General features: G+C 37.9%; 1 protein-coding gene and 1 long non-coding RNA gene across 3 annotated transcripts in view; one reads left to right on the forward strand and one right to left on the reverse strand.

Annotated features, from left to right (window-relative positions):
• Positions 1–21,528, reverse strand: part of FAM155A (family with sequence similarity 155 member A) — a 669,060-nt gene that overhangs the window by 357,546 nt on the left and 289,986 nt on the right. The window lies entirely within an intron of this gene.
• On the forward strand, positions 1,939–21,230 carry LOC116528903. Its single transcript, XR_004259269.1, has 3 exons — positions 1,939–2,096; positions 2,676–2,681; positions 21,207–21,230. It is a non-coding gene; the product is annotated as an uncharacterized LOC116528903 (long non-coding RNA).

The raw sequence follows: 21,528 nt of genomic DNA on the forward strand, positions 1-21,528 counted from the left end.
GCCTAACATTGAGCTAGGAAATAAATGAGATACAAGACCTGCAATTTTTTAATGCAATTCATAAATGTGAAGGTAATTATGTAAATATGTAAAACTTCATTTTATTTTATTGAATAGAATATTACATTGAATAAAGTCATAATTTCTTGTGCCTCTACTATTATTTTCTCAACTCTCAGGATTGGGGGTTGGGAAGCTGTCATCTTTATAACCATGATCTGAGGACTGATTCCTATAATTTCTGGATTTTCAAAATCATGAAATATGTAACTCTTGTCCTTGATGTTGAAATTAACAGTAATCTCTTAGTGACGTTTTTTCTTAAACCTCTCTCCATAATCCTAGCAGTATTTTTTCTGTTCTTCTTTCTGTTAAGGTATGAATAGGTTTCTAACAAGGTTATTTATTATACTAATCAGGTCTACTCTGTATCCCTTAGAGTTACTCTTTAGTCATTAAATTTTCTTTCCTCAGAGCAAGTAGGAGTTAATAAAACGATCAGAATCTACTTATGCTTTTGTTTTAATTATAAGGTAAGAAAATACCCTCAAATTATGCAATTAAAGGTTAATAAACATTTTTTAAATGTTAAGAAGTGAAACTTATTCAAGTAAACATAAAACTTTCCTGACAAGAATACATCCCCTCCAGAGAGATGTACTAAAAAAAGGGTATGAGAAATCTAAGATAAATAGACAAATATCCGCAAGCTGCATTATATGAGTTAGAAATTAAATTCTGAGATAGACATATTTCCTTATTACATTCTATGCAGAATGTAAATTTTTGGAACATGAGACCCTATCTATTCTTTTTAATATATTCTCAGCACCCAGGCCATTGCCTGATACAGTCAACAAACATTTCCTGAAGGAACAAATAAATAGAAATGCAATATGTGTCAATAAATACACTTCATGCTTATTATTTGGTTTTAATATATGATGATATCATTATTTGACTAGATTAATGGATTGGGCAAATCACGCATTTGCAAATTAGATAATATTAGAAAAACGCACAGCTCATTTAATAGAATTTCCTTCTTTACAGGGGAGAATTTGGTGATTTTAAATGTTACTCCAAAAGATAAGGGAATCATGAGTCCATCCGTCTACAAACACACACTGGACTCATTTTATGTGTATTACATCCTCATAGACTGAGTGTAGGGCTGGTTGCCTCGCCGGGAGTTCAGACACTCCCATCTCCCTCCCCGCTTGAAAATTATATTATCAGAATATGCCCATCATCTAGCTCCGCCTTGGAAATCCCCTCCGCACTTGGCACCTAGCCCGCCTTGGAAATCCCCTCTGCACTCCGTACCTAACCCCACCCTTGGAAATCCCCTCTGCACTCAGCACTTAGCCTGCTCACCGGAAATCCTACCTACCTACCAATAGCAGCTCACCCCATCCCCATCCTGTTTCTCTAAATCCACACGCCTTCACTCCCTATAAAACCCCACTCCTGGGCCGGGCGCTGTGGCTCAAGCCTGTAATCCCAGCACTTTGGGAGGCCGAGGCGGGTGGATCACAAGGTCAAGAGATCGAGACCATCCTGGTCAACATAGTGAAACCCCGTCTCTACTAAAACTACAAAAAAATTAGCTGGGCATGGTGGCGCATGTCTGTAGTCCCAGCTACTCAGGAGGCTGAGGCAGGAGAATTGCCTGAACTCAGGAGGCGGAGGTTGCGGTGAGCCGAGATCGTGCCATTGCACTCCAGCCTGGGTAACAAAAAAAAAAAAAAAAAAAAAAAAAAAAAAAAAAACCCACTCCTGAGAGGAGTTGAGGGCGACTTCCCTGGCCCCTGTCCCCAGGACCACAGAACCTCACCCAGGAGCTGAATAAATTGGCATCTAATTTTCTTGTGCTGGCCTCAGTTTCCTCGTTTTTAACTCGGCAATAAACCTACAGAGAATAAACTTTACACTGAGGATCCAGGAACACCACTTACAGTCCCCACTTCAGTCTTTCTAAGGGTCAGCCCCAGTTAACTGTTGGACATTCAAGGCACTATGACAAGTATATTCAGGATGATTCTGCTTCTCTTATAAAAGGAAAAAACATGGATAATTATATTCCATATAAAGTGGTGAACATTTTTTATTGTTCTTTAAGTTTATGGAACATAGAATATGGTTGACAGAATTACAAAAATTAAAAGATGTACATTTTACCGGTGATTTACTTTTGTTTATATAATATTAAAATATGGTGCACAATAATATTAAATAGAGCCTAAACGCATAAACCCATTAGATTAATTTTCTCTTAAATACTATGAGTTATTCTCTACTAAATCAGTGGGTTAAAATTAAATAAAGCTAAAATTCAAAATTAAAGGCCCTCCTTCTGTGTATAAGATTTACAGGCTCAATTCTCATAAACACAAATAGATGAATTTTCAATATCATCAATATATTGTAATGAAAAGCAGCACAGGCAAGGTAAAAAAGCCAAAAGGTTTGCAGAGGAAATTCCATCTAAAGTTTAAAGATAAGTGGTGTTTCCTGGCTTATAAAATTTAGAAATGCATTACTTAATCTTTCCATGAAGCTCGTTTATGACATGTAAGAAATCCCCGTGTAATGAATGTTCTTCACATTTCAAAAAAATTACATTTCTGTTATGTCTTGAGCAACCAACAACTGCATCCCATAACAGAGTTTAGGAGACTGTCTACATGCCTCCTGCCACTTTTGGTATTAGACTCATTAGAATCGTGCTGTGCTAAGAATATAGCTATATTTTTTAGCCTAATGTTTATACAGTATATAGTAAGTTCCAGGAATGATAAGAGAGTATTTACATATGTAATTTTATCTTTGGGAAAAAAAACTATCAATTGCTTCTGAAGTTTGCATTATGATTTACTATAGATTATTATGATCTAAAGCGTGTTTACAAATTAATGTAATTTGCTTCTCTTAAGGTCCTAGTTGAACTGTCATATCAATAAAATCTCACCAGTCAAAATATTCATTTGGCATTTAAATTAATATAAAATAAGTTAACCCTCATTAATTTATACATACCTTATGGATATATTACAGCAAATAGTTAAGTCACTAAAGTTATGCCAAACAGAGGCTCTTGTCTCTGCTTCAACTTTAAGAATCAAAGACATGAGTGTCTCAGAGCCCAGAGGAGCAATCACACTTCCCCCATCCCTGCGTTGCCTCTCAGGGTTCATGTTAGCACTAATCCTATCACCTATTCTACTTTAGTTAAGTAAGTACCTGGCAAGGTCCACGTCTTCTTTAAAAGAGCACATCTACAAACTGCCACAGCCAGAGTGTCATCAGTCAGATTCTCATTGTCCCCCTTTACTTCATGGCTACCTGCCATGGAGCTATCCAGCCCTCAGGGCCTCAGTTTCTGCATCTGCAAATGCAGATAATCCTGTGAGCTCATGCAGCTGTGTGACGACGTGACAGCAACTGCGTGACACTATGTAGGGTTCCCGATGTATAGCAGACACTCTGAGCTGAGCCTGGAGCCAAACTCCAGGCTGTGCCACAAGAGGCGGCTGGTGGAGCCCCAGGCTTCTCTTTGCAGGAAGATCTGTTTTCAGATTTCTCTAGAGACATTGAAAGAACAAAACTATGTCTTTCTTAATATCCTGCTCCATGGTCAAAGGCCAGAGGTCCAGGGGGAAAAGTTAGAAGGAAAATACTCCTTTAGTGGGAGAGTTTGTGAGACCCGAGTCAGAGGCTCTGCTACTTCAAAAAGAGGGCGAAGAAGATTAATACAGAGTCAGTCAATTGTGCACAAAACACAGGGTGCCGCTGGCCAAGGAAAGACCCAGGCCAGGCAGCACAACCACTTATCAAGAACCTATGCAGCCTGGGAACCTAGGGAGCCTTCCTCTTATCAAAGGCCCAGAGAGGCTGAGAGAGAATTGAAGCCCAGACCCAGGAACTGGCAGGGAGTTGCCAAAGCGGGCCCTGGTTCCCATCAGATTGGGCATATTATTTACACAGGTTTTAATGTCAGAGTTTGCAACGCACTCTCCCTTTTTAATTGTTTCTGATGGTGGCTCACCATTCACATTCGCTACTCACAGTTTTAAGTTGAGTCTGTGCAAGTTTCTCGACCTCTCTAGCCACCACTAAAGCATGATAAATATTGTCCTTCCTCCTATGGAGGAAAGGTTTTGGTCTCTGCAGAATACACAAACAGGCTAGCTTGCGGAGTAGAACTCCAGCATGCAGGAGGAGGAAAGGAGGAGTGTGGAGAATGCCTAAGTAGAGGAGGAACCTAATATGTCCAGGCAGGAGAATGCCAAGCACCTCCAGCCTCTGCGGTGAGCATGACAAGTACCCAGCACAGAAGACCATGCAGAAGAGCATTGAGCCTAACCCGTCTGGGGAGGCCTCTGCTGAATAACGTTTTTCTGTCTTCTAAATAACACAGGTAAAAAAGGCAAGGTTGAGCCGTAATCACTTTAATTGGAGTGATCATTGCAACTCTCTAATTACTTAAATTGGCTGCAAACAAAATAATCCAATTGATCATTAAGCAGGCTGCTTAATTATATTGCAATTCGCCACCCCAACCATGAAAATAGGGCTCCAAACAGGATCATACACATTTCTTCATGCAAATCATTACTCAGAATTTATAAGGGGAGAAGATTTTTTTTTTACTATTATTATTATTTTTGAGACAGAGTTTCATTCTCATTGCCCAGACTGGAGTACAACGGTATGGTCTCAGCTCACTGCAAACTCTGCCCCCCGGATTCAAACCATTCTCCTGCCTCAGCCTCCCAAGTAGCTGGGATTACAGGTGCCCGACACCAAGCCCAGCTAATTTTTTTTGTGTGTGTTTGTATTTTTATTAGAGACAGGGTTTTGCAATGTTGGCTAGGCTGGTCTCCAACTCCTGACCTCAGGTGATCCACACGCTTTGGCCTCCCAAAGTGATGGGATTATAGGCATCAGCCACCATGCCCAGCCAGACATTTGATTTTAATAACAAATTTAAAAAACAAATTTGGAAGACTCTTTAGAAACCCAAATTCACTTTGGGTAACAATCATTAACTTTGTTCTGCTTATTCAAATTGCTTTATTGTTAATCAGTGCATCATTTATCAGGTGCCACCATCTGTAATTATAATAAAAAAAAAACTGTCACTATATTGGGGTAAGCCTCTTTCAATTAGAAAACAAAATATGTATATAGGAAAATTTTACAAGAAATTTTACTACCTGCAAGCTTACATAGTTATATAAAAATCAATACCCAGAAAAAGGTTATGTTTTTAGAATATTGTTGAAATCACACTAAGTGCCTTAATCTTAAGTAAAACAACTTGAGAAATATTTTAAATTTTATTGTTTCGAATTTTAAATCAATTTTATTTATGTTTGTGAATGTATTATCTCTTCAAAAGAGAGATATATTATTTGCTTGAAAGTTATTCCGGTTTTTTAAGCTAAACTTGTTTTAGCTGAAAAAGAACTTGACCAATTTTATACATATATCTTATGAAAGAGGTGGATGGAAAGACTGGGTATTGGGCACAGATGTGGAACTGGTAGTTATTCCTTTTGCTTATCTTCAAAGATGTGCCTCTCCTGCTCTCTGTCTGTCTCTACATATAGTCTTAGGAAATAAAATTTGAATCAGAACTTTTTCCTGAGTTCTCTTTAACATTAAAACTTGAGACCTTACAGAGCCACGATGAATTCATTATCTGTTTTATTGTTCAACAGTTTCTTCGGATTAGGCTCTGCTTATCCACCCGTGTTTGGTGGAAGGTGATGAATAAGAAAGAGAAAGAGGAGGAGAAAGTGAGGAGAAAGAGGAAAAAGGACTAGGAAGAGGAAGAGGAGGCGAGAAAGAGAAGAACGGATCTCCTAAGAGATGGAAGAGAAGCAAGTACATTCAACACTACAAAAATTGTAAAATGTGATTTTCCAGCCTCTGAAATATGTGCTGGGTTATGTTTCATGTACAACAGTATACCATCCCTAAAATAGCAGAACGGTTTAATCAGATTTCTACATGTTGCAAAAAGGTAATAATATCTGTTATTTAGCCATTTTTGATGGCCAGAGCCTAGGTTCTTAAAAAGAAATTGTTTTGTTAGGTGTTCATTTGATGAACATTTGTTCACTGAAATTTAGAGCTTTCTATGCCTTGTAACCCTTGTAAGCACAGCAGCAACCAAAACAAACGAGCACAGTCCATGTTGAATTCTTAAACGTGACTCTTGTAGAGGCAAATTGGATGGGGTAATGCTAACTGCACATGGCCTCCATCACATCTGGGGAAAAGATGGAAACTTTGGAAAGGGAAAGGGGTAATGGTTTGCATAGAGCTGGGTGGGGAAGGTAGAACCTGCGCTTTGCTAATCTCAACCTTCTCTCCGGAATGTGCAATGAACAAGCTCCCAGTTCATACCTCCCCACTTTATGACTGGGAATATTTTATTTTTTTTTAAGTCTTCTGACCTTTAATGTTGTTAGTGTTTGTGTTACCAATTATTTTATTTGATACATTTTCATTACTTCTAATTGTACATTATTATTTCTTCATTTTTATTAATCTTTTAAAAAGTAAGCTATTCTTTCTTTTCAATAGCACAAAAATTATCATTGAAATTGGGCTAGTCTGACAGCTACTGTTTTTACTCAAAAGTGAGCCTGAATGCCTTTCGTCGCAGTGGGTACATCCTCAAAGATCATCCTAGTGTGCTGAATCCAAGCTCCTGTCCTTGTTCAAAATGGTTCCTTTGGTCTCAACATGAATCAGCTGGTAGATATTAATAACTCACAACCAAAATCAATAGAACTGAAAAACTGGAGGTTTTGCCAAGGGACATGCCACTAAATTGAGATTAATTCTAAGAGACTTAGATATTATGCCTATAATCAATGGATACTTTAAATCCTGTCTCTCTTAATAAAAGTAAAGGGGATTTACCTATGTGGTTGGGATTATTGCCAATAGACTCAAATGGAGTAGGAATACTTCAAAATCAATAATGGGCTTTGACTCTAGTTAGGATTCTCTTCACTCCAAACATCACAGTGGCCTTGATGCTGACCATCATACTATCTTCTTCATCATCTTCATCATGCACTAATGTATAAGCCATCATTTTGACTAGATTCAATTTCCTATATCATCTGTGAATTATAGCATATGTTTATAAAGGCTTACTATATATCGCAGTATGTAGTAAGCACTCAATAAAGCTATTTTTAGTAGTAGCAGAAATATTAATGTTATTAACTGAAAACCCTAGGATTTGCCACAGCTTCATACATTAAGTGCCCAAAGCATCCCTGGTCTAATTTTATTCTAAAATTCTATAGATGGCTGACCATATAAACTATTTCAGGAAGAGCTCTGTCTTTCAAAGAATGGAAATAGATTTTTTCTGATTCCACCAGAAAATAAATATTTTGAAATTGCCCAAAGACCTGGAGAACTAGACTTGGGACATGGATATAAAATGGCCTAAACACTGCCAAACCTACTAAGAACACTGCTACCAGCAGAAGAGACACTGGAAGCCCCTTCTGTGCCGACACCTGACCACTGGACTGCCCCTGGCTCTGTCTCTGCTGCTCTGGAAAACTGACAGTGGTCATTCCTCTTTTGATTATTTTGGTTTCTCAGAAGCACAGCCTTTTTGAGATGGAAGAAAACACATTTTATAGAACAAAACACTCGGGCCCAGAAAGTCTCAGTGGTTTTCGTAAGGCACAAAATTCTTCGATCCTAAATGCCATCTCCATATGTATTCTACATACCACACTGTTTAAAAAATAAAAGCAAAAAAGCAAACACGGACACCCATGCAGCTGAGGAACCGAAAAGAGGCTCTAGAACGACTCTAATTTTTCTTTATTCTGAAAATAATACACTTCAAATTTTACCAAAAATGCCTACTCTCGGTACTGTGTCTGTGCACTAATGTTGTGTGCTGGTATTCTTGTGGGATGTGTCCCTGTCGTGGTGATTGTCCGTACTGGAAAGGTGTTGGCATTCAGAGAGATTGAACGTAGGAAACAGAACCCAACCAACCCAAGCTGTGTCCCTGTTGAATACATGCAGGTCACCGGCCTCATGATTCTGAGAGTTTTCCCTGAGAATATTCCAAGAAAAAAAAATTCAAATGTTGATGAAGATGAGTTGAGAAGGGAGAAATTAATTGCTCCAAAATATCACAGAAAGTTAGTCATCAATCTGTGAATCTTTCTTGAGTCTCTTTCTTACTAGTACAGTATTCCAATTTGCTAACATTTATTCCTAAATATGGTACTCCACATTTCTTGAAAAAAAATACTAATAGTCACACAACAAATAAAATATTAAGAGCAACTGTGGTTGCCTATGCTTGTTTTCACAGAGTATAACTAAATCACTCTTTACTCTTGCCGTTGGTTTAAGGTATGGCTTGAACTGGAATTTGGACTGGAGAGGTAGAGGAAGAGGTGGTGGAAGGCATCTGGTGGTGGTAAATTTTGTGTGTCCATTTGAGTGGGCTAATGCCAAGATCACTGATAAAACATGATTTCTGGAGTGTTTGAGGGCTTTTTCTGGAGAGGTTAGCATTTGACTCTAGGCTGAGTTAAAGAAGACCTGCCTCACTCCTGGCTGGGTATAACAACCTATCTGTCGAGGTCCTGGATTGAACACAGGCAGAGGAAGAGCGAGTTGACTTCTCTCGAGTTCGGACATCCATCTTCTCTTGTCCTCAAATATCCCTGCTCCTGGTTCTTGGACTTTGGACTCAGACTGGGACCACACCCTTGGCTCAGGGCTGTGTGGTCAGTGGGCTTGGGCTGGAAGGAAACTGTGGGCTTTCCAGAGCCTCCAGGCTGCAGGGAGCAGATCATGGGATCTCCATGATGGCAAGAGCTGCTCCTTCGTAACAAATCTCTTCCTGTACGTGTATGCATCCTATTGGCTCTCTTTCTCTGTAGAGCTCTAATACACACCCCATGTGGAGAAGACACCCCCTTGGAAGGAGAGGGCAACAGCAAATGCAGACAGCAGACAGGAGAGGCCATGCTAAAAATTCAGCCAATGTTATTAAAGAAGGAGTAGTAGAGAAAACTTCAGGGGCAACTCCCAAAGTTTGCATGGTGTAGAAGACACAGAAGACAGTCCGGATAAGGAGTGACTCTTTCATTGCTTGCTTATGTATTCTACCTTGTGGCAATAACAACAACAGAACAAAACAACTTAAGGCAGCTGGCAAAAATAAAAAGAGTAGACTACAATGTTAGAATAAAGGAAGAAATAATGAGAAAGGAAATAAATGCAAGAGAAATAAGATTAAATCAAGAGAAAAGTAAATCAATAATAATATGTCATTTGCTTCTCTCTGAGCTTCCTAGATCCAAAGTGAGGAAGGAAACCAGCTCAGGCTGAGGAGGCATGTGGTCTGTAGAGGTTACACGGTGTCCCTGGGCATCCTAAAGTGTTCTGAGGAGGAACAACTGCTCATCAGGATACACATTTCTCCTCTGGGCCCTTATAAGGGCTGTCAAGGCCATGTAATGAACCCTCTGTTCAGCATCAGCATCCAGTCTTTCCAACAACAGCAAAACCTTTAGGGTCACATTTGAGTGCACACTCAAACACACTCACTCCTAGTCTAAGTCCAAAAGTCCATTATTCTTTGATGTTCATTAATGGTAAACTCAAATTAAAAGCTAAAATTAACATAGAATTTTTATTCTAGGAAAAAGATAATGATGTGATTTGTATTCTAGGAAAAAGATGATACCGCTATTAGTGAGAGGTAAGGAGAGACATGGAACCAGCAGGGTCTAAGCAGTAATTGAGGAAGGCAGGGAGCCCAAGGAAAGAGGCCGGGATCTTCCCGAGGCTTCCCTCCATAGAAAGGAAGGAAGGAGAAACCATTAGGCAAAAGAAGGACCATTTAACCAGGAACGTCACCAAGTTTCTTGGGATTAGGGGTAAGAAGGCAGTCAGGGAAGACAAGCTGGGTTGGAAACATTGACTTTGAAAAGCCAGTAGAATTTTCAAGCAAAGATAATCGAATTCGCAGGTTTCCAGGGATGTGCATTTGGAATTGGCAAAGGAATCTGCTGAAGAAGCTAAAGTCAACAGTGGATTCCGGAGAAGCAGGAGAACGAGGAGCGCTCTTCTGCCATGTAGACTGGGTGGGAATAGGGGGGAATGCTTCGGAACAGAGAGAAGAAAGAGAAACCACCGAAGAGAATAAAATACCCAAAGACTTGTATGGTGATTTCTTCCAAGAACACTACAAATAAAAAAGCAAACTAGATAATGAACTTATGTACTTAAATGCCTTTCTCACTCCAAAACTATTTTATGTTTTTTCTTTCAGTACTTTAAAATTTTATCACATTTAGTTTTTTTAATTCTGAATTGTATCTTTAATATAGTATGAAGTACTACATTGTTAAATGGAGAGTAGTTCCCCAAAATCTATGTGATTAGTACATTCTGTGCATGTCATCATGTAAACTGACATATAAGCACACATGTACACTCACACACACTACAGAGGTATGTGTAATCTATATTGCCCCACTGGTCTACTGGTGTTCTGCCAAGATCATTTATTTTTAAATGTTCACATCTTTATATTTATTAAGGCACAGAAACCGACCTTCTTAAAAAACACTGGTTGAAAGTCTTTACTGGCAACTTTGTGTGTACAGTATCACCTCTCCACCATAGTTGGGAAGAATGCTAAGAAATTATTTTCAACATACTTTTTCCTAGCTTGCTTTCTTAATGCCACCCACCATTAACCCCATAGTTTTTCCAGAAAGCATTTTTAATTTTAAAAAATATTTTGTCAGTTCATTATTTTGTGTCACTATACACGTGTTCTAAGTGTTGAATGCTGAATGCCCTAGTCAGTATTTGTTTCTCTGAAACATTTATCCCTTAATGCCCACTTAAGGCCTTATTTCCCAAGAACAAGGATATTCTCTTAAAACAATGCAGTTATCAAAGTTTGTAGATGTAACATCAACATGATATTTTCATCTAATAAACATTTCATATTGCAATTTTGACAAACATCCTAATGATTTCACCCGTTCTGAAGGAGAATCGAGTTCAGGCTCACATCCTGTACTTAGATGCAATGTCCCCTTAGTCTCCTTTTAATCTGGAATGGTTCCTCCACTTCGTTTTTTACAACATTGACATTTTGAAGGCCAAAAGTAGTTATTTTATAGAACATCCTTCACTTTGGGTTTTTCTTATGTTACCTTGTGATTAAATGCAGTTGTTATGTTCCCTACCAGAATAACAGATAACTATTATTTGTCAGAGTATCATATTGGAAGGACTCAATGTCTGCCTCCTCCCATCAGCAATGGTAATTGAATTACTCAACCAAGGTGTTGTGTGAGATTTCCGCTACAGGCACTGCTTTGCCCTTTAACTAAAAAGGAATCTTCAAGAAAAAAATCTTTGTAAACATGCAAATTGCCTGTTCCCTGCCAATCTTTTTAGTTTGTAAATTTCTATTAATTTTTAAGATTACCATCTCTTTTGTATGCAAGTTTCACCAGTCCCAGATAATGAGTATTTCATCTTCCCCACTTCCTGTGAAGCCTGTCCATGTCCTTGCTATAGGACTCGTGGTAAACCTGTGTCTGCATAACTGTCTCCTGCACATTAACTTCTCAAAGGCAGAGACAATATATTGTAAGGTGTTCAATGTTAAGAATTACTTGCATTATTTATTAATGGACTTAGAGTGTATCAAAATAAACCTTCTTAGGCTTGTCATTTTGGATTAACAAGGCAATATGCAAAATGGAGCCTGCTTTGAAATCCCTTGAATTTAAGAACATTTAGTAAAACTGTATTCCTAACACATAAGAATGGTTGCCTAATAGTGTATCTGAAATGTTTATAAAAAAAATGATTTTTCTGTTTTGACCTTACCTTGACATCCTGGAAATACAAATATTATATTTTACTTCAGGATCCACCACTGCTCTGTACGGACACACCTTCTCCCATCTCATTTCCACAGTATACAACTCATGAAATTAGTGTATGTTGGCATGGATGTGATCATCATTGTCATTCTGTAATACATGCTATTTTGCATGAGTCTTACGCTAGCATCTGTGCAGTTTTATTTCTAAGAGAAATGACGCCTTTCTTATTTCTAAAAGAAAGGCGTGCTTGTAATTTGTATATTGTATCCTTTCTGCCACTCATGTCTGGGCGCAGGACTGTTCTGGAAGATGGGAGATTGTGAGCTCTGCAGTCCCTGGACTCCTGCTGGCTCCAACCCTGCTGTGCCTCCTCTCCTGCTTTGTATGCATCCCACAGCAGCTGCAGCACAGGGGTTTGTGAAGATATCTCATATCAATACAAAACTTTCCATTTTATTTTGCTCTGAAAAAAAAAAACAGTTGATAAATGCTGTGGATGGATGTGGATCTTTGAGCCATCATCTGCTTCTGTAGAATCTCAAGGTGTCAAGCCTACAAATGTGAACCCCAACATCTTCAAAATAACAAACATAACGCCATTTTTCTCAAGGCCATATGAACTCATTCTTTGGACATCTTTTGGCTATGCCCTGTGCTCCAGGCTAAAGAAGTGACAAGAATAAATTAAATACGGTTCTTGCCGTGAAGGAGTACCATGCAATAATCTGATGAAACAGGAGTGAGTGCTATGAGTTCTCTTCTTCATTTCACAGAAAAAATTACCTCCCAGCCAGCTACAGCATTTCCCAGTTCCCATGACAAGTTTCCTCTCTGTTCCACTTCATAATTGCCAAAGTCAACTTTTGAAATGTTGCCGCTAAGTCCTTCTTAGAACTTACATGGGTAGGCTTTTTGAACTCAGAGGTTGGAAGGCTTCTTCAGATGAACAGGTTAATGTGAGTAAAATATGTTTAATGAGTTTTAACAATTGTTTATTCACAGTGGATTTAAAAAAATTTACTGAGCACAACGTTTAAGCACATTCCTTGATATTTCAGGAGTGAAAGAAATGAGAGGACACTTTTGCCTCAAGGAGATTCCAGCCTGCTGGGGAAAATGGCAACTTCGCAGGGAAGCTCAGCTGCTGACAAAGTCACAGCCTCCAGGTCAAAGATCATCCCTCACAGATTGTGGCCTTAAAAACACGCCAGAGTACATTGATCAGTTGTGACAAGCAATCACTGCTGTATTCCTGCTCCTGAAAGTGTGATACAAGAAACACCAGTGGCAACATCGTCAGAGAGCTCCTCAGTAATGCAGATTCTCAGCCTCCAGCTGAGAACTTGAGATTGGAATCTGCATTTTAACATGCTTTTCAGGTGATTTGGATCCATAATAATATCTGAGAAGCCCTGACACAGCAATTTTATTCTTTTATTTACACTTCAAATAGTGACAGATATTTGCAAAGTTGATTTTGTAGGAGAAGAAAAGACTGTGCTTTATACTGCAGAAATATTATTTATGTATTCCCCTAAAGCCCTCGTGTCCTTTACTTCTGTCCCTCTTGACTGAAAGTCTTTGAAGACATTGCAGCTAAATAATCCTGTGCAGTTACAAGGAAATCAAAAGAAAACATTACCATTCTGGTCACTGGCAGCAGCACCAGCTGTTATGTAATTTTGTTATAAAGCTATTTCCTGCGACTGGAGGGTTTGAAATAACATTTACTTGTATAATTCTAATTCCATTTAGTTGATCCATCCGGGGCCAAATAAAAAGCATAAATTAATCCACTATGAATATGTCAGACAGATAACCATTTTAGAACACGAGAGAATTAAATGTTGTTTACAAATAATTTATAGCCTTATAAAAGTACCTTTCCAAAGATCTCTAAACATTCACTGAGTCCCATATTTGGCCCTTCATTGTTCAGGAGAGCAGCATTTTCCAAACTTTCATGGTTCTTAGCACTTTGGAATAGATAAGATGTATTGGGAAAGATGCTTGGAGAGAAAGAATAACTGAAAGCATGGAGAGAATGCACCGTCCTGACGGAGTCTGGGGTAATGAGGCTTCCCTATCTCTGCAGTCTGAAAGTTCATCCCTCAAATTTAAACATGCAACGAATCAATTTTAAGGCCTCTGTAGCTATATAATCCAGTGATTCTAACTTTATTTTCCTCTGTGTATATGTACGTGTGAAAGTGAGAGACGGAGATTGATTCACCGAATTTTTTTAAGTGATTTTATTACTTTTACTAAGCCATTTTATGTTCCTTACACTCAATGCAAAGAAATAAAACATAATTTGAAGAAAAATATGTCCTTACTATTACTCACAAAAAAAAGTTGGCTTCATTCTGCAAGCCTGGACGTATTATACAATAGGGAGCCCTTAACGGCTGAAGTGGATTGATGTACCAGTTTGATTCTGATCCACTGAATAGAGTCTCATTCATATTTGGTGACCTGGCTAACACCATGGGAGCTGTGATAGACTGAATCATTTCTGTGGTATCCCCAGATCTCACTAAATAAGAAAAGACCCTACACCAGAAAATATAGCAATCGATCTGTCTATAAATTACATCTATATCCTAGCTCTTTAGTATAAGTTGGAAAAAGGGGCCCTTTCACATTGGGAAACTGTGCAAAAGAGGCGCAGTTGCTAATCATTCTTCCAAGGTCTCCCTGCCTTCCAACCTGTCTTGAGTAAAGTCAACATCAAACCACAGCCTTTCAACATGTAGGTCATTCCAAGTGGCTGGACCTTTCCTAGTTCATCCTGGTCATTCTTCCTCATATCCAGTGTAATAAAGACTAAATCTAGAGTCCAGGCTCCTAGTTTTTGGAGCTTTCTTCTTGGAGGCTGGACCCTGATCTTCTTCTGAGTATCTCAGATAAACACCCCACACATAAAGTATGGATGCCACTTGAACACTACAAATTGCTACGGTCAAATCCCCCATACGCCTTCCTCCCTTTGTCTGAGAAAGGCCCTCTGGCTCTGAGTCAGCTGAAAGTTTCTTTGGCTCTTAGGCTGGAGGAGTGTTGGGGGCAATAGGACAGGATTTCTCTTTTGGTCAGTTTTCCCATCCACAGTTCAGCTACTAGCAATAGAGTCTCTTCATCTTCAGGTCGAAGGGCCATTAGGGATCTGAGCCCGAACTCCCCCAAACAGGTGAGGCTGCTAAAAAGCTTGAAAGTATTGAAGCCAGGTGCGGTGGCTCACGCTTGTAATCCTAGCAACTTTAGGAGGCTGAGGTGGGTGGATCAAGAGGTCAGGAGTTCAAGACCAGCCTGGCCAACATGGTGAAACCTCGTCTCTACTAAAAACTACAAAAATTCACACAGGTTGCAGTGAATCAAGATCGTGCCATTGCACTCAAGCCTGGGTGACAGAGTAAGACTCCGTCTCAAAAAAGAAAAAAAAAAAACCCACATGGCCACTCATCACAAAAATTTCCCCACTTGAAATATGGGCGAGGAGGAGGGAAAAGCAGGAGCCAAAGCTGCTGTATAAACACAAATAAGTAGGCAACAAGTGGTAATATCTGCAAAAAAAAAAAAAAAAAAAAAGGTACAAGTAAATGAAAAAAAACCAGATATAAACAACCAATATAAAGAAACAACAGTGTCATACAACAAACTATATAGGAATTCAAAGGTTTCTGAGAGAAAACACAAAAATGATCCCAAATAAGAAATTATTAAAATTAAGGGGCGTGGCCAGGACAGTGGCTCACACTTGTAATGGGAGATTGAGGTCAGAGGGTCTCTTGAACCCAGGAAGTCAAGTCTTCACTGAGCTGTGATTGTGCTGCACTCCAGCCTGGGTGACAGAGAGAGACCTTAGCTCAAAAAAAAAAAAAAAAAAGAAAGAAAGAAAAGAAAGAAAGGAAAAAAGAAAAAAAGGCTAAGGAGTGTAATAGGCTAAGAACTCTAGGAAGCTGATGAAGTATACGCAAAAGAAAGCATTGCTCTCATCAAAACAAAATAAAACAACAACCCTACTTTCCATGAACAGGAGAAGAAAAATGAAGATATTTTGAAAAGAATTCATTCCCAAGATTTGGATAACCTCTTTTCTAGGCCTAACTCTGCCACAGATTTATTCTCTGACTCAAGTAAGTAGTGATTCTCGGTAGGTTTCAATTTCTCTATCTGCAAAATGAGACAGTTCCTGTGAGTTTAAATCGTGTGTGTGCACGCACATGCACGTGTGTGCGTGCACACTTGTGCATGAGTCTGTACACACACGTGTGTATGACTGTATCTATCTCAGGTAATGGCCTGTTTTCTTTTTCTGTAACTCACAACCATTCATTAGAAGCTTTCTTTTCAACCCGATTGTTCTTGAATGTTATGAACCTATAATACTTTGTCCAGTATCTCTGAATTTCCCTATAAAATTTACAATGATTTTACTTGTAACTCTGAGCAGCCTCTTGCAGATAAACATCTCCATCATTGAAATTTCTGTTTAAAACAGAAACAAAATGTTCCCAGTCCCAACAGCAGTGTAATATATGACTGGCTAGAATCTAAATTTTCAGTTAAAAGATAATTCCATTTTTCCAGATGGGATAAAATGATATTTACTGCCCAACATCATAAGTTATAATTTACCTCAGTGTAGACCAATATATTTTTTCCTATTGAAACGCATTTGTTCAGGGATAACTGCTAAGGAAGAGGGAAATTTTTCTTAGCAACATTAAGCCGAAAAGATATTTTTTCTCACCTGAAGTCAAGAATTTCTATAAAAATATTCACCCACGATAGGGAGGATTTTATAAGAGGCATTTCACAAAAGATATTCACAATTTTACAGACGAGGAAGGGTTTTATGGGAGGCTCAGCAAAGCACATTCTATGGGAAATGAGGTAACCTTCCACCATCTTTTGCACACTGCAGATTTGTGCAGTAACTAATAAGAACATAAATAGCTACCAGAACAGAAATAGAGGTGAGGAAGTCTCTGCAGTCACAGAGAGTCTCTCTCAACTGTAATGACTGTACTGGGAGCAATTGTAGTGCCACAAAAACAGCCTCTGGAGTATTAGCTATGTCAGCCAGAAGCACCCAGTGCTGCCTAGGTCCACAGGCTGGAAACCCTTTCAGAACACTAAACAGACAACCTGATCAGACAAGGAGCAGGTCGGAGGGGACCAGGCAATCCCCACTGACCAGAGCCTCCCCAACCTCACTGAAAGGGGTTTGCACAATAACACCAGATTCACGCTGTGGTTGTTTCAGGTGTCTTCAGGATGTGTTTTAAATATATTACATCTTTTATTTGCATACCATTCATTCATGGGTGCTGTTAATCCTTTCTAACAAATGACTTTGTCATTTTTTTTTCCGATTTCCAATTTAATAGATTAGCATTAGATGACCCTAAAGAGAGCTGTGTGAACAGAGTGGGTTTGACATTTGCAGGCATGATCCACTCTTTAAGGCTGGAGAACCCAGAGGCAGTGCCCTGAGTGGCTTCTGCCCAGCCAGCTGCCCAAAACAGATATATTAGTACATTTTGAATTGCTGTATTAAAAATATTGCTGTATTTTAGTCTATAAGTTGATGCTAGGCTTCATTTTATTGTTTTCCTATTTGACAATTTTTGTGATTAAAAGAAAAAATTATTAAGGCATAAAAATACCAAATATAAAGATACCCATAATGAAATAAATGAAAAAATGCTATACTTCTGAAGTAACTGTCTTCAATAGTTTAATGTACATTCTTCCAATGTTATCCTTATATGTGATAACAGAGTTAAAATTGTTTCTTAAAAACTCAGTTACATTTTTTAAATTAAAATGAGCTATATGTATGGAATTTGAATATATATGCACTGAATATAGATCCTTCTCCATACTTATCAAAATATATTAGACATACTTTAACTGGTAGCAAACTTTGACAAAAAAATTATGACAATCCCTGCTAATGTTAACATTATATTTAGTCTTAAAAAAATAAAAGACTTACTAGGACCTAAAGTCAGGAATTAATTAGACATTAAGCAACACACACATGTTGTCCTCATTGTCTACGTGACATGACACCAACTTCACATTTTCTGTTCACTTTTTATTTTGAAATAAATACAGATGCACAAAGGTTTACAGATGACTATTCAGAGAAATTTTGTATACATTATCTACAACTAAGGTAAAATGTCAAAACCAAGAAGTTGACATGTCTACAGCCCACAGAACTTATTAAGAGCTCACCATTATACATGTGTTCTTCTGTGTGTACGTGTGGTTCTAGGGGTGTGTCTGTAGTTTTATGCAGTTGTTACATGTGTAGCTTTTAGTAACCACTGCCACAGTCAAAATACTATATCATAGCATTAACATGAATCTCCCTAAAATTACTCCTTTATAGCCAAATCCGCAGTCTCCCATCTCCAACCCCTGTCAATCTCTAATCTGTTTTTCATTTCTGTGATTATGTTAGTTCAGAAATGTTACATTAATGAAACTATGCAACTCTTATAATTTCCTTGATGGTGATCCAAGTTGTTATTTTGTGTTATCAGTGTTTTGTTCTCTTTTTATTTTTATTTATTATATTTGAGACAGGTTCTTGCTCTGTCACCCAGCACCCAGGTGGGAGTGCAGTGGTGTGAACAGGGCTCACCACAGCCTTCACCTCATGGGCTCAAGCAATCCTCCTGCTTCAGCCTCCTGAGGAGCTGGCACCTCAGGCATACACCACCATGCCTGGCTAAATTATTTTTATTTTTTTGTAGAGACAAGGTTAGGACTTTTGTAGAGACCAGCCACGTTGCCCAGGCTGGTCACTACCTCTGGGGCTCAAGCAATCTTCCCACACTGGTCCCACAAAGTGTTGGGATTATAGGTGTGAGCCACCACATGCAGCCTTGTTCCCATTTTATTGCTGAGAAGTTTTTCATGTTGTGGATACATTACATGGTGTTCAGCCATACTCTCACTAAAAGACTTTTGAATCATTTTCTGTTTGGACCTATTACCAAAAAAGCTGCTATGAACATTCATGTTTAAGTTCTTAATGAAAATCAGTCTTTATTATCTGGAATGTGTGCCTCAGAGTGCAATTATTAGGTTTTATGGTAAGTCCATTTTCAGTTTTGAAAAACAGTACCAAACTATTTTTGGGATAGCTGCACCATTTGTGTATCCACTAGCACTGTATGAGTGATCCATTTTTTGTATCTTCACCAGCATTTAATGTTATTCCTATTTATTATTTTAGTCACTCTAATAGATATGTACTAATTTCTCATTGCAGTTTTAATGGGCATTTCTTTACTGGTTCATTATGTTGAAGATCTTTTTATGTGCTCATTTTCCAGCCATATATCCTATTTAGTGAAATGTCTGTGCATGTTCTCTGAGCAGTTTTAATTGGATTTTTTGAACGTTGAATTCTGAAAGTTCTTTATATATTCTAAATACAAGGTCATTGTCAGATAGGCAATTTATAAATACTTTCTTCAAACTTGTAATTTCCTTTTTATCTTTATAACAGTCTTTTGCAGAACATTTTTAAAAACATTAAGCACAATTTATCAAGTTTTCCTCTATGGATCATGCTTGTGGTGTCCAATCTAAGAACTATTTGCCTAGGTTTAGGTAGCACAGATTTGCTCTTCTGTCCTTTTCCAAAAGTTTTATAGTTTTATGTTTCAAATTTATAATCTATTTTGAGCTAAGGTGTGAGGTTCATATATGGTGTGAGATAATATGTCAAAGTTTCTCTTTCTTGTTATGAATGTCTAATTGAGAACCATTTACTGGGCCGGGCGCGGTGGCTCACGCCTGTAATCCCAGCACTTTGGGAGGCCGAGGCGGGTGGATCACGAGGTCAAGAGATCGAGACCATCCTGGTCAACAAGGTGAAACCCCGTCTCTACTAAAAATACAAAAATTAGCTGGGCATGATGGTGCGTGCCTGTAGTCCCAGCTACTCGGGAGGCTGAGGCAGGAGAATTGCTTGAACCCAGGAGGCGGAGGTTGCCGTGAGCCGAGATCGCGCCATTGCACTCCAGTCTGGGCAACAACAGCGAAACTCCGTCTCAAAAAAAAAAAAAAAAAAAGAACCATTTACTGAAAGTGCTACCCCTCATCCATTGAATTTGTTTTGTTCTTCACTAAAAATGAGTTTGGTACATTTTTCTGGATCTATTTCTGGATTCTTAATTCTGTTCCATTTACCTATGAGTCTATAATTCTGTCAGGATTACACTGTATTGATTACTGCAGCTATAGATTAAGATCTAAAATTGTCTTGACTATTCTAGGGTCTTTATGTTTTCATGTAAATTTTAGTATTATCTTTAGGATAATTTGTCTGTTTATAAAGAAACTTGCTGAGACTTTAATAGGAATTGCCTTAAATCTGTATATAAATTTGTTGAGAATTGACATCAATAGTATTTTAGTCTTCCAATACATGCATGTGATATATCTCTCTAATTGTTTAGGTCTTCTTTCATCATACAGATCCTGTACATGTTTATTTTCCTTGGAAAAACTGCAAGATATTGTATTTTTTAAAAAATATGTGTTTCAATTTGTTCTTTGATAGTATAAAGAAATTTAACTGACATTTTTGGTGACTTTTTGTCCTATGACCTTATTGAAATAATTTATTAATTTTAAAAAGTTTTTTGTTGTTGTTTTGTTTCTGGACACCTTGGTGTTTTCGATGCAGATAATTATGTCATCTACAAACAGAAACAGTTTTACTTCTTCCTTTCCAATGTATATGCATTTCTTTTTTTTTTTCTTGCATTACAGCAGAGACTAGAACTGCCAGTGCTATGTTAAATAGTAGTGAGAAAAGCAGATATCTCATGTTAATTCTGATATTAAAGGTAAGTCATTGATACTTTTACCATAACTTCTGACGTTAGATACCGGTTTTATATTGATGCTTTTAAGAAAGCTTAGGATGTTCTCTCCATTCCTAGTATAATGACAATTTTTATCATAAACAAGTATTGAATTTTGTCAATTGTCTTTTCTGTGTAAATGGATATAATCCCATATTTTTCATCTCTTGATATGATGGATTACATAGATTGGTTTTCAAATGTTGGACCAGCCTAGCATTTCTCATATAAAACCCACTCGCTCCGTATTTATTTTTAAAAGAAAAGAAAGCATAGCATCGGGATATAAGATTTTAAAAAATTAACTGATATATTTCACAGAGAAAATATTGAGTAACTTTAATAGACACTTGCAGTAAAATCAGAATTTATATTATAGTGTGTGTGTGTGTGTGTGTGTGTGATATATATCACACACACACACACATATATATATGTATATCACACACACACACACACACACACACACGTATTTAAAGTGAATATAAACAGCTATACCCTTTGCACTAAATTTTTATAGGAATTTAAGAAGAGAATTAGAGGTCCCTTCCATTGCATGATAGAAATGAAAAAAAGATAAAGAATCTTAGGATTCTTAAATGACACTTGTATATTTTAGCTCTTATGAACTGCTATGGTAACACAACCCTAAAATTAGAGCTGAAATAGATGGGAAAACATTATTTGATATGAAAAGTATT

The sequence above is a fragment of the Sapajus apella genome, unplaced genomic scaffold (assembly GCF_009761245.1).
Source record: "Sapajus apella isolate SASKATOON/1434 unplaced genomic scaffold, GSC_monkey_1.0 scaffold60, whole genome shotgun sequence".
NCBI lineage: Eukaryota > Metazoa > Chordata > Mammalia > Primates > Cebidae > Sapajus > Sapajus apella.